General features: G+C 41.4%; 1 protein-coding gene across 1 annotated transcript in view; it reads right to left on the bottom strand.

Moving 5' to 3' along the window:
- The window catches only part of KMT2E (lysine methyltransferase 2E (inactive)), a 61,760-nt gene extending 50,664 nt beyond the window's left edge, over positions 1-11,096 (bottom strand). Inside the window, 1 exon segment of the mRNA XM_075712542.1 lies at positions 10,698-11,096. The gene's annotated coding sequence lies outside the window, so the exon portion shown is untranslated.
- Between the last annotated feature and the right edge of the window lie 1,793 nt (positions 11,097-12,889).

Here is a 12,889-nt window from a genome sequence, read left to right as displayed (position 1 = left end):
GCTTACTGGAACAAACAGATGAAGTTGCTGAAACGAAGTGATCTGTACAGTCAATTTTCCACTCATGAATGGACCAAGGAAGAAGAGGAAGGGTAGAGTTATGAGATTTACAGATAAAAATGATTCAGACATAAAATACATAAGCTATTTGCATGACAGTCTCGAGTCAAGCAAGACCTTTCAGTTCAATGAGCACACTATGCTAATCTGGTTGCAACTTCAAGTCAATTTGAAGGTAAAAGCAATCTACCTGTACTCAATACAGCACTAAACGCAACCTAAAACTCCAACTCCCATTTGCTCCCAGTATAAAACTCATATTACTGTTGGTCCAGGTTGGCTCCAGAGTCACACAGATCACTCTAACTACAGCTTCCCATCTCAACAGGGTTTTTCAGGCAAGATGCAAACATTTCCACGATCATACTACTGCTATCAGACCTCTGCTGACTCCTGCTAATCTTGGTGTTAGTTGTTTATACAAGTCATCTCAGGTAATAGAGATAGATGATGAAAAGGTAGTATTCTGTCTGATTTTCTTACCACACCAGGGAAAATAGTCTACAAGGTGTGCTTATGCCTTCCTCCCCCTTAAAAATGCTTTCTTTGTAAGAGGAGGTGGATAAAAACATATTTGAAGTGCTGGTACTCAATATAGCACACAGGAACATAGTTATGTACCTTAAAATTGAGAGACACCAAATCAAGCCTACTACATACACTAGAAAAAGGGAAAAACAGAATTTAGAGGACAAACACTTAAAAACATCTTCCATGCGTAAGCTGCCTTATATTGAGCATGCAATCTCAAACATTCTCCTCTTCACTCCCCTTGATTACATCATATGTGTATACATGTTTTGCAATCATTAGCAAAAGCAATTCTTGTCATGCCTGCCTTCAGACTTACAGGCCAACAATTTTAACCTGTGGTCATGGGAACCACCCTTCTCACAAAGAAATCCACAAGAACGGACATAGGGAAAGTTGATACACCTATGCCCTAGTACAATCTATACAGGAGAAATTTCTAGGTAAAAATGCACCTATCAATACAGTGTGTCATAGCCCACAAATCCAGCATGAAAACTACTGCCCTGAACTGTCATACAACCAACAAACTGAGCTTTCCTACTTCACTTCGCTGCCTACAATCTTTTTTTCTTTTTTAATTTTTTTTTTTTAATTGGGGGAGGGGGTTTATAGAAAGAAGGGAGAAGAAAACAGTATTTTACTAAAAAAATTTATGTTTTTGCTAAGCTTCTGCTTTCTACTACTGCTCTGAGCACTTGAATCTTCTCTATACAATAGTTAGGTTATCTGGAAAACTAGTGATAGAAATGGACATTTTAATGGTATACCCTAGATATCCTTCAAATAGTGAACTACTCTACACATGTGTGAATATATACATACACATATGTATCTACACACAAATCTGGAAAAAATACAGGCAGCATATAGATATGTAGCATAAATACATTTATCAAAGTAATCTAAATATTTATTTATTGCTGGCTGTTTCTAAGGAGATAACACATCTTTAGTAAGGCCTAGAAGCCAAATACATGAATAAATGACTAATCTTATCCACAAGGAAGTTCCTTCTCTGTTCCCCCTGACATGTTCCACTATGGTATAGATTTTTGCTAAGAGATTAGGAGGGATAACAAACTTCCAAATGTTACACCACTGCAGTTGCAATATGAAGTATGCAGGCTTAGAAACAACTACGAGTCCAAATTCAGGCCTTTGCTACTGTTTGCTGCTCTCTATGGTAACCTAACAGTCTACTTCAAATCTGTGCCGAGACAAAAAAGGGTAGCAGGTAAAAATAAGCCACAATAGGCACACTCAAATACAACACACAATTAGGACCCATTAGTGACCAACTCCTGTAAATCACAGAGAAGAAACAACTCGTTCCAAAAGAGATCTGGTTTGCTATGTATTTGTAGTTTGTGCCCAAACATTCCGACTGACCTAATGTTCTCTATATCCCTCTCATAGCAGGATCTTCCTCCCTATCTATCTCATCACAGTATTAACTGGTCCTAGCCTCACTCACAAGCCCCTCAATAACCTCCTATGCCATCCACGCTGGCCTACACATTGTCAGTAGTCAGGTCCACCTCACCTCCTTCTCACATGCCCTGTCAGCCAGCCAAAAAAAAAAAAAAAAGTACCCGCTATGGCTGGTTTGCAGTTACACACATGACAGATGATGGCTAAAATCATTATGCTTCCTCTCCCCGCTTCTCCCAGGACACTGCTCATAGCTGCCCCTTTCCATCCCCTTTTGGAGCTCCATTAAGCTTCAGAGACCTAAGGGTACTAAGTTCCTAACTCTTGTCAAATTTTGTTTTTTTAACTTATTGGTTGTACTGACAGAGACCTAGTGATCATTATACCAACTTATTTAAGAAACGTGGCTATTACAGCCAAACTACTACAGGGTAAGGCTCCTCCTCCTACTTTGCTTTTAATCCAGTGCCAATATAGAGTAAGAACAAGCATGGTGAAATAAAGAGCTCATTAGCATACTTATAAACATCCTGATACAATAAATACAGGGCTTTACATTCAGCAAAGACCTCAGTCATGTTTGGAATCACAGCCAACCTTCATGAATTGGTCCCGAGTTTGGGATCTAGAACAAAGAACAAAAAACCCCTGCCTCCTCCACGGTATTCAAGATTCATGCATAAAACACTTGAGTTTCCATCATGTAGGTATCAATTCTTCAGTATACAGGTCATTACACCAACTCTAGTCAGTGGAAAGAAAGCTGCCTTTTTAAGTATAAACCTAGAACCAGTCTGTCAGTTAGCCTACAGCCAGTGGAAACTAGCTCTTCTGTATGGCAGAACCTTTGCTGTCTTCCCTTTACTATCTGGTCCAAGAGTGCTCCTCTTATGTATTCCTGAAGAAGTGATGGAAAGTGATCTCTCTTCCTCAAATATTTATGCCAGTCCATTAAAACATGGAAGACTTCCCCTTACCTCTTCTCTCTCTTCACTCCTTCTTTTCTTCTCTCAGTGGAAGTTAGACAAAATATGGGACTAGGAAGAGAAAAAGAATGAGTGGTAGAAGGGAAATAAGGGTAAATGCAGTTACAGAAAGAGTAAGAATTAGTTTATTGAACAGAAATCTATCAAAGAAGCAGTAAGAAGAGGTATACAGAAAAACACCACGCTTACAGATTTTAGTTTTTGTCATTACAGAAATCAACCCCCAAAACTGAAAATTGCCCATCACTTCATGTCTCTAAGTTTACTAAACACTTGCGATACTTCTTAAAATAAACCACACACAAAAAGGCCTATCCATTCAAAAAATTATCCATTATTTGAGCTGGAGAGTCAAGGAATTGTAAAATACAAGACAAATACAGCACATGAAGAAGAGTAAGAGGAAAAAAAATTACTTTTTGATGGCAATATTGCTTATTGTTTGGAGAAGTGTATATACTAGCTACCTAACATTAGTGTGTCATACTATATCACTGCGAGATGTAAAATTCCTTTAAATAGAAATTCAAAGGTTAAGAAAACAAAGTAGTTCCCCAGTAAGAAGATCTGGCTTTTAGTCATTCTTTGTATCCACTGTTTTGCTGCAAGCATTTTTCTCCATCTACCACAAAATGGTAAATAACTGTTGATTAAACTTAACACAAAATGCCTGTACCCGACTTGCCAATTACTCTCTAAGAAAACATTATTTACACCTGTTACCTTAAGTTATTATTCTTGACAAACATTCCAAAATATAAAGTGTTTCTGCAAGTACATACAGGCCACATTCTGCAAGAATACTCTGTTAAGTCATGCCTACAATTGTAAGGGCTAAATAAATTTATTTTTTATTAAATGTAACAGTATACCTCATGATGATTCAGTCACTGGAAGGTCTAAATTCTAAGGCCCAATATTCCTCCCAAGTAAGGCTTGGGGGGGGGAGGGGGGGGCAACATGTGACTACAAATACATATTGGGATTGTATTGGGATTGCTTTCAACAATCTAAATATTTTGCTGGCTTCTTGACATCAAGTAAAATAATACTTTTATTTTTTCCTATGCTGCTTATTAAGACTTGGAAATCTACTGTAATTATTAGATTCCTACTACACTACCTACTAAGAAGTAAATTCTTTTGACTTATTTGAAGTCTGACATTTCAGCTATGCAAATTTCTATTTTGACATGTTTTCACTTAGGTAGATTCCAAAAACTAATTCCAGGGGTTTTATCAGTAGCATTTGACTTACATGAATAGCACAAGGGCACTTCTACTTTTACTTGTGGAAGCAGTTTGCAGACGTTCACCTAGTTGTTACCCTTACGCCTAGGAATCTAAATACAAGAAAGCTGCACTCTTTCAAACAGAAACTTTAATTTTTTCTAGCAGTTAGAAGAACTCTTCTATGTCATTTTAACCACAATTCAACCTGGACTATATTTCTTGGTAAAAACTTGGCAATGTTTCAATGTTCTTTACTAAGATTTTGGGAGGAAGAGGGCAAGAGAGGGTGAGGGAACAGATGGAGGGGACTATGTCATGTTCAAGGACAGCCAAAAAAATACAGAAGTTTAAGATCAAAAAACCTCTCCTACTTTCAAGAAAACAAAAACCATTTAATTTTCAATTACAATTATCTTGCAAAACTATACTGACTGGTTTGTGTTAAGAAATTTAGATTCCATGCATTTGTAACTTTATACCTTGGTGTTTTCAAAGTAGATCTCAGCATGTATTTTTAATTGTACTAACAAAAATATGAAATGTCATCTTAGAATAAACACAACAAAGAAATTCTGCCCAGCAATGGAAGCACAAAATACAGCTTTTAGCTTTCAATACTACTGCCACACAGAAGGGGAAAAAAGATGCAGAGTTTGTCTATTATTTGTCTCCCAGCACAGAAGATGTGATTGGAAAGTCAGAGACAGTAGAGAATGAACATTAGAAAAAAATCACTACAGTCATTCATAGAAATCCTGCATAATATTAAAGAATAAGATTCCCATCAAGTGTTTCTACCCTAAGCAAAACCAGAGCAGTTAGCTGTATTACTTGGTAAAGCATCTGAGGGAAGAACCTTATCCTTATAACCAATAAAATAACTACTGTATTATCAGTTTTATATAAAAGTATTCACATGTCTTTCACAGCTCTAGAATGATAGGTTTGGAAACCAAATGAGATATGCAATCTCTCTATACCTTCCCCAAAAGCTATAAATAAGTTGCTGTAATTCTCAGGTCTTCACCTTCAGGTTAAGTAGAACCTACTAAAAACATTCCTCATTGGAAAAGTTTTTTTAAACCAACAGTTAAGACAGGATTAAGTGTCCAGACATGGAAAATCATCTGTCTTGCGATATGGTTTTAAACACAGCCCCATTATAACCATACCAATTAGGAGTTAGCTCCTTTTGCCTACTCAAGGCAAGTTAAGAGCATCACCCATTGTTAAAGAAAAAAAGTATCTTTAGACCTAGTCAAGTTAGAAGAATTAGAGAGTAATGAACACTGAACCAATTTAAACATTCAGAGCTCCTCAGGGTAAAAGATCCAAACCTACCATCCTGTATACAGTTTAAATTCTCACTTTGTAAATACACGATATTAATTTCATCACTTTCTATGACTGGTGAAACAACCAACAATGGACAATAGATCATAGGTCCCCCTTCTTAAGTTGTAATATAAAGTACAACAGTGTCATTAAAATCTAGTCTTATCATCTTGTCTGTGAACTTGACAGTAATTTATTTTTGAGATAAAGATATAAAAGTGAATGATTACCTAGACTATGATGGCATAAAACAATACACAAAACACAACAAGTGAGAATAACGTAAAGAAGAGCTTCTCTAAACTTGAGCCTGTTCTGTGACATTTTAATATCTACACCTATTGAAAATGTTAACTTAAAGCTAAATTCTAGAACTTGGATCAGTACCATTTTGGCATTCCCATACTTAGCCTGATTTACAAAACTGCTGGTCCCTCGCAAGTCTCACCTAAGTTTTACAACACTGCATCTCCATCTAAGCAGTGTATGAACTATCACATGAAAGGAGAGAGAGCACTCTCACTTAAAATATGCAAAACTAACAAACACATTTTACTTGCAGTGGATGCAATCTGTGTGCTACTTCAATATATTCTTCATTTGTACTTTTGAAACACACAACTTGAGTGGACACTGTGATTTACCATAGTTCTTACGTGCTTTATCTTTATTTTTTTAAATTAAAATATGTGGTGAGTCAGGCATGTTAAAAATATATATTTGTACAACAAAACTATCTTCAAAGGTTTACAGATAACCTTAATTATTAAAATTTTCTAACAACCAGCAGAGCTTAAAGTCCTCCCTGTTTCATTAATGCCACATTAAGATTTGTGAAAGGAAATAAAAATAATCTCAGTATCCCCTAGCAAGTACATGAAACCTTGACAAGGTTTCTTTTAAATAACTTATTTGTTATGCCTTAAAGGTAACAACAGTTTTGTCTTTGAACACAACTATGGCAGGGTTTTTTTGCAGTATGAAGTTCATGAGCAGAATTTTGGGTCCTCAAAGAGATTAGGTTAACTTTTGTGGGTACGATTCTTTAGTTAGTAAGAAAATGTGAACACTGACGTAGTTACAAATAGTCGTCTTGCACCATTCAAAAGCCCACTACAATTAACGTTTTAAATAATCCAGAATTTGGAAAAATAAAATTATTTTTTTCTTAATAACACATTCTACAGATGCTGAAACTCGCCCCCCCCCGAGATGCCTTAAGTTTCATTCTTAGCAATAAATCAAAACTACTGTTTGCACAGTGGAAACATTTAAACACTGTACCTGTTCCAAAAACACTGTCCAACAAAATTTGCTTTTGAGAGATTCACAAACGCTCGTTTGTATGGAAGTCACAAGGCCAATAACATAGATGGACTTCAGCATCTCTCCACAAGACTGAATTGGGTTTTATTTTATATCCTCACCAATCTACTGGCCCCTCCGTTCAATTTTGTTAGAATGTTACAAGAAAACAGCAAAATACTTTCATTAAACCTTCATTTACATTAATCTATTTAGAACAATGCCATGATTCTACAATTACATACACCATTCCTTAACTAAGTCCCACAAATAGTCCTTACTAAAATTAGTAGTAGCATGCTCACAAAATTAAGACTGTCCTTAAACTAAGATCAGGACTAGAGAAACACTACAGCCTTCAGTGTGACACTGATTTCTGTATTTCTGTTACTTTCCAACAGAATACTAACAGTTGTGTGTGCTGAAACTGTACCAAAGATATGAGGTAATGCAACTCCTAAAAAGTAATCTGAATTTTAGTGCTAAGAGAAACTTTCCCTAGATATGTTCTATAAAGCCAGTATTATTTCCCCTCTGAAATTTCCCAGATGGCAAAAAAGCTCACCCAAAAGGCTAAGTGGCAGTTAAGCAGATTTCTCCTTCAGATATGAAAAGCCTGAAGATACATAAATGGTTTTAGAACTACAGTCCATATTATTACATTTGCAACACAATGTTTGTAAATCAGAAATGTCTCTTGAAAAAAAAGAAATTTAGATTTCAAACCTTCCCTCTTTCAAGAAGTTTTTATTAGTCTGGGGGGGTATTTCATTTTCTATGAATACACATGAATATACTTTAATATATCAACATCAATGGAGTTAAAAAGTAAAGGCAGAATTTCCATTTTAATATTGTCTCCTTAAAACAAATCACAGATCTGTTTTTACAAATGGAGAAACTGAGTCACAAAGGCAAACTGACTCACTAAAACTCATACAGGAAAACTCTGGAAGATCGCAAAATTCCCAAGAGGTTCTTAGTGCATAAAATTTGCAATCTGTAAATTTTGATTATGAGTATTTCAATGTTTGGGTTTACTTCATATCCACCCCCCGCCCCCCTTTTTGTAAAGCATACAAAATTATTTTCTTTTAATTTTAATCTTGAATCAGATGTCTGCTTGAGAACATGACTGAGACCATGAAGTCAGACTGCAGAGCTGTGTAGCCCCTTAAGTCATAATGTTAAAAAAATTATTCACAAGAACAAGAGCTTTAAACGGGGGGGGGGGGGGGGGGAGGTTTCAAAAAAAGGCCATACATACACTCTGTAGAATCTTATTCATGTACTTTTTAATAAACAGATAAAGACATGAAGACACGGTTTATTAAAAAAATCAAATGTATATAAATAAGGAAGGTATGATGGAAGCATGCATTACTGGACTATTAACGCATCACTCGGTGGTTGCAATCGCTCAGCCTTTGGCCTCAAAACACACGAAAGGCATGCATTAACAACACCTTAAAAGTCTTACTATCTTATTGTTCAACTTCAGGTACACCTTAAAAGCACACATCAGTGCTTCTAAATGGTATCTAAACTTCTTCAGAAATTGAAGACAGTTTTTCCATTTCAATACCTCACTTTTAATTGTTTAAATCCAGAAGGTTCCAAAGCTATACTAGAATAGGAATTCATACCTCATTAAAACCAAGGGCAAGATTAAAGACAGGCATAACCAAAAAAAAAGTGAAAAATTTCTTCTTTTTGTTGCTTAAAACATACAGTTTGCAGCCTCCATAGTTTGTATCAGAGTACACTACACCAACTACCAAATAATAAATCCTTGTGACCTCCCTTCCCCCCACCCAAACATATTTATAGTGGCGATACTAAAAGGTTCATATTTCATTTAGGAAAAAAATTAGAGGTTAGGAACTGCACTTTCCCTCAGTATTTGTATATGTATTACCACATATACAATTTATGCAGCAATATACAAAATAAATTGGAAAAAAAAAATGTAATACCAAGATTACATGGTGGCAGAAGAAATTCCACATCTTAATAAAGTAACAGGTTATAATCTCACATGCATTATTTCTGTAAGTATTAAGTTCCTTTAGTATTCTCAAACTATGAATACATAGAATTACTACCCCGACGTCCAGCAAAGGTATTTCCTGGAAGGTGAACATGACGTTCACAAATGTGATTCCACAAAGAATTTAGCTGACCGTTTAGTGATCTTAATCCACTACTTATTTTGATAATTATTACTGCTTTTATGTCGTTAGTAGGTAGGATGGACAGATGTACGGTACCCATCACAAACGCAGCTTTTCCAAATTATTAAACCGACATACATATTACCTTACAGCAACCTATACACACCCCTCAAAGAAGCTGCTTGAGTCTGTTGCCTCTTTCCACCCCCCTTTTCCCCGACAAGAGTGGTCTCGTTCACTTGCCTTTCACACACATAACCAATAAAATTAATCAGCTGGAACACAGCATTTTTAAATCGCAGTAAAGTCAAGAGATGTTTTGTACGTTATTTGAAGGGAACGGTCTTTTCATTTAAACATAATAAGACTCTAATATGCTGCAGACAAACGCACTGCATGGGGTGTGGAGGACCCGAGCTGATTAGATTACCACAACATCAGCCTGAGGCCGCCATTTTTAGAATCTCTAAAGGACAAAAGAGGGAAATTAAAAAATTTGCTCCACATTTTTTGAAAAGTAACTTTAAAAGTATAGTGATTATAATCAATTAATCATGCACGGCAAGTACAGCCATGAATATCTCTTTCTTTTCTCTGATCTGAGCCCTGAGTAACAAAAACGTTTCGTTATTATTCCTTTAAGGTACTGTAAATAAACAGACTAAAACATTCCTAAATCTAGATGCAGCACTAAACTTCTGCTTTAAACGACACGTAGTATGTACCATTTTAGGGACCTCGGGGCTTTCAGCCACCGCACACTCCCTAATGGCTGAGTATGGGGGAATACAGGACCTTTATAATCAGGCTATATTATGTTTCTCTACCCTATTTAGTACTAGACAGTGAACCGTTTGTTTCTCCTCCCCTCTGTCTGCAGCAATGGGGTCTACCCCACCAGTATTTAGTTCTTTAAGAGAGAGACTGAAATATGCCACCCAAGGAACACGAACACGGGCTGCAGAAACTAAAGCAAGAAAGGGATGCACCAATATAACTACTTACACCCTCAAGAAAGGGGGTGGAGAGAATGATCCCCTTTTAAATTGGCACAGAAACTCTTGAGGACTGCTTTCCGTTTGTCCAGGTTACACCACGAAGCGGAGATATTAGCAGGGAGGGAGGAAAGGAGGCGGGCGTGTGGAAGGCAGAGAGATTAGGCCTATAACGAGCCATTTTAGTACCACAAAGCAAAAATATACAGGATGGAGGAAGAGAATAGGCTTCCCTAAGCTTCATAAAACTCAATACGCAGTCCCAGTAGCACACAAACCCGTTCTTAAAACCAGCAGTCTAAGGAAGCGTATGTTGTCACATAATAGCCCCTTTTGGCTCTTTTTCCAAGCATAATGCATAAATCTGGCATAACTGCCAAAAAATTCTCCTCAGCTCCTCCTGTTACAGTAACCCGCCATATTCACAAGATATAGCGACAGCCTGCCATTTTTTAACCAAACCCCACAAAAGGAGAGACAAATTCAAGGCAACTTAAACAGAATTTAAACACGTTTCAGGGTGGAAGGGAGTTACACTCGTAGCGGGGGTAATGAGACGTTCCCGTCGCATTTCACTCCCTTTTTGCCACCCCTCTCCCCAGAGCACCCACAGCAGAATACGCTGGTAATAACCGAAGACTCACCTGTAATGGTCACAGGCCAGGCAGCAGGACCCCTCAGCTCAGCCCCTTCTCTATCCCAACCAAAACAATGCAACAGCCCCACTGCGGATATCCCTACCCTAGGCAGGACTCAACCCTCAGCAGGCTCTGGTAAAAGAAAGAAAAGGGAAAGAAAGGAAAGAGGAGACCCCCCCTCCCCCCAAACCTAGCTCAGTGCGCAGAACCCTACAGGGACCAGCTCGGAAGCGCCTTTGCCTTGGGACCTGTGTACAAACCCCACTGCCGCCGCTGCTCCCGTGTCTCCCTCCTTTCAGCCTCCTACGCTCCCTTCTATGTCACTGCCTCTCTCTGTGGGAAAATGGCGTCCGCTCTCCCCTCCCTCCCACTGCACGGGGCTCACCCGCCCCGCCTGGCAGGGGCAGGGTTACCAAGGCGAAGCCAAACAGCCGCCATTTTGCTTATGGGCTGGGAGCGCAGCCTGCGCCCGCCGAGCCCTCAGTGTCCATTTTGCAACAGCGCTCCGCGCGTTGCGCTGAACGGCTCGGGTCTGGGCGCGGCCGAGACACCAGACTGCGGCAGGGGCTGGGCAGGGGGGCTGCGAGGAGGTGCGGGGGGAAGTAGGGCAGGGGAGGAGGGGCGGCCGCAGCTGGGGCTGGTGCCGGGGGCGATCCGCAGCCCCGGAGGCGCAGACCGCGGGGGAGGGGCGGGGGCTCCGACCCAGGCTGTTGTGGAACGGAACGCGGGCGGGAGGATGTCTGACTCAGAACTGCCTCCTCTGAGGCAGAAGCGCCGAAACTCCCTCCTCAGCTGCGCTCCCCCCCCACCTCCGGCTTCCTCCTCACGACCGTCGTTGCTCTCAGCCATACCTATTCTTTATGAACCTCAACCTGAGGAGTAAATTTGCGCCGCAAAGTACGCGAAAAGCTGGGCAGACCCGCCGGCGCTCACACACGCAGAGGAACGTACTTGAGGGGCGGGGAAGAGGGGGGCGAGGAAGGGGAGGGAGCGGGAGCTTTGACCGAGAGCCGTTCAGGGCGACGTGGAGGTTTGACTGAATGTCTCCTGTCAGTAATACAGACACTTGAGGCTGAGCATCTTCCCCGAAGCGTTTAAGGCTCGTATCCACGGCAGGTGGGAGCGAGCTGCTTTTCTCAGAGCGAGTGGGACAGCACTAGCTGAAGGCGTTTCCTTTCTGCAGGGAACGAGCCGAGCAGTGAACGAGCCTAGTTGCCCCTTTAGGGAACGGCACCTGGGGAGCAGGTATGTCTGCTTTTATCCGGGCCGGCGGGAGCTGGCAAAGCGAGGGGCTCGCTCAGCGTTCCGGGGCAGACGCAGCCTCCGCCGTTCGCACCGAGCTCCCCTCCCTTTCGCCACGTCCCCTCCCAGCGCCTCTCCTGCCCGCACACCGCCCTGCCTTCCCGGCCCGGCTTCAGCCCCTCCAGCGATACGGCTGAGTGAGGGAGGGGAGGCGGCGGCTGGGGTTTCATTCGACGCCCACCAGGGGCTGAGCGAGCCTCCTTCAGTGCGCAAACTCGGGGCACCAGATAAAAGCTGGGCTGGCAGCTCTTACCCTGCCTCGATGGAGCCGCCACAATCGGGTGACTGGAGAAGCAGTTAGCAGCAGCGCCATAGACTAGCGTCCCCCCACACCTTGGGCAGAGAGAGTTTGGGGCTCTAAACAGCTGCTGCTGCGGCAGGAGGGAGCCGAGGTGAAGGGATCCGCTAGCTGGTTGGACGCAGAGGCGGCTGTAATGGGGCACTGAGTCTGAGGGAGGAGGGGGGCGATTAAACGTCTTGTGATCACGGCGGAGTCTATGGGTATTTTTTCCTGTCTAACTCTTCTGTGCGTGTGTCTCTGTTTCTCTCTTTCTCTCTCTCCTTAGGGCGCTCGGCTGGGGCTGCTCGCTCGGGTTCTGCCTGTTGTTGCGCGAAATGGCGGCTGGCGTCTTGGTGGGTTTGGTTGTCGGTTTTTTGTGTAGGGTGTTTTTTTTTATTCCCCTCCCCCTACTTGTGCCTTGGCTGCGGCTCCGCAGCGAACCGCGGCGGAGAGTGAGTCAGGAGGGGGGCGGGGGCTGCGCGGCAGCCAATGGCCGGGCCGGCCGGGCCGGCCCGGCGCGCCCCGATTGGCTGGCGCTGACATCATCCTGCAGCAGGGGCAGCCGCAGCTGGGCAGGGTTGGGGAGCTGCTGGGGGAGGCTGGTGCAAAGGGAGAA

Source organism: Pelecanus crispus, chromosome 1, assembly GCF_030463565.1.
Source record: "Pelecanus crispus isolate bPelCri1 chromosome 1, bPelCri1.pri, whole genome shotgun sequence".
NCBI lineage: Eukaryota > Metazoa > Chordata > Aves > Pelecaniformes > Pelecanidae > Pelecanus > Pelecanus crispus.
Note: the sequence above shows the minus strand (reverse complement) of the source record. Positions and strands in the feature narration are given on the sequence as shown.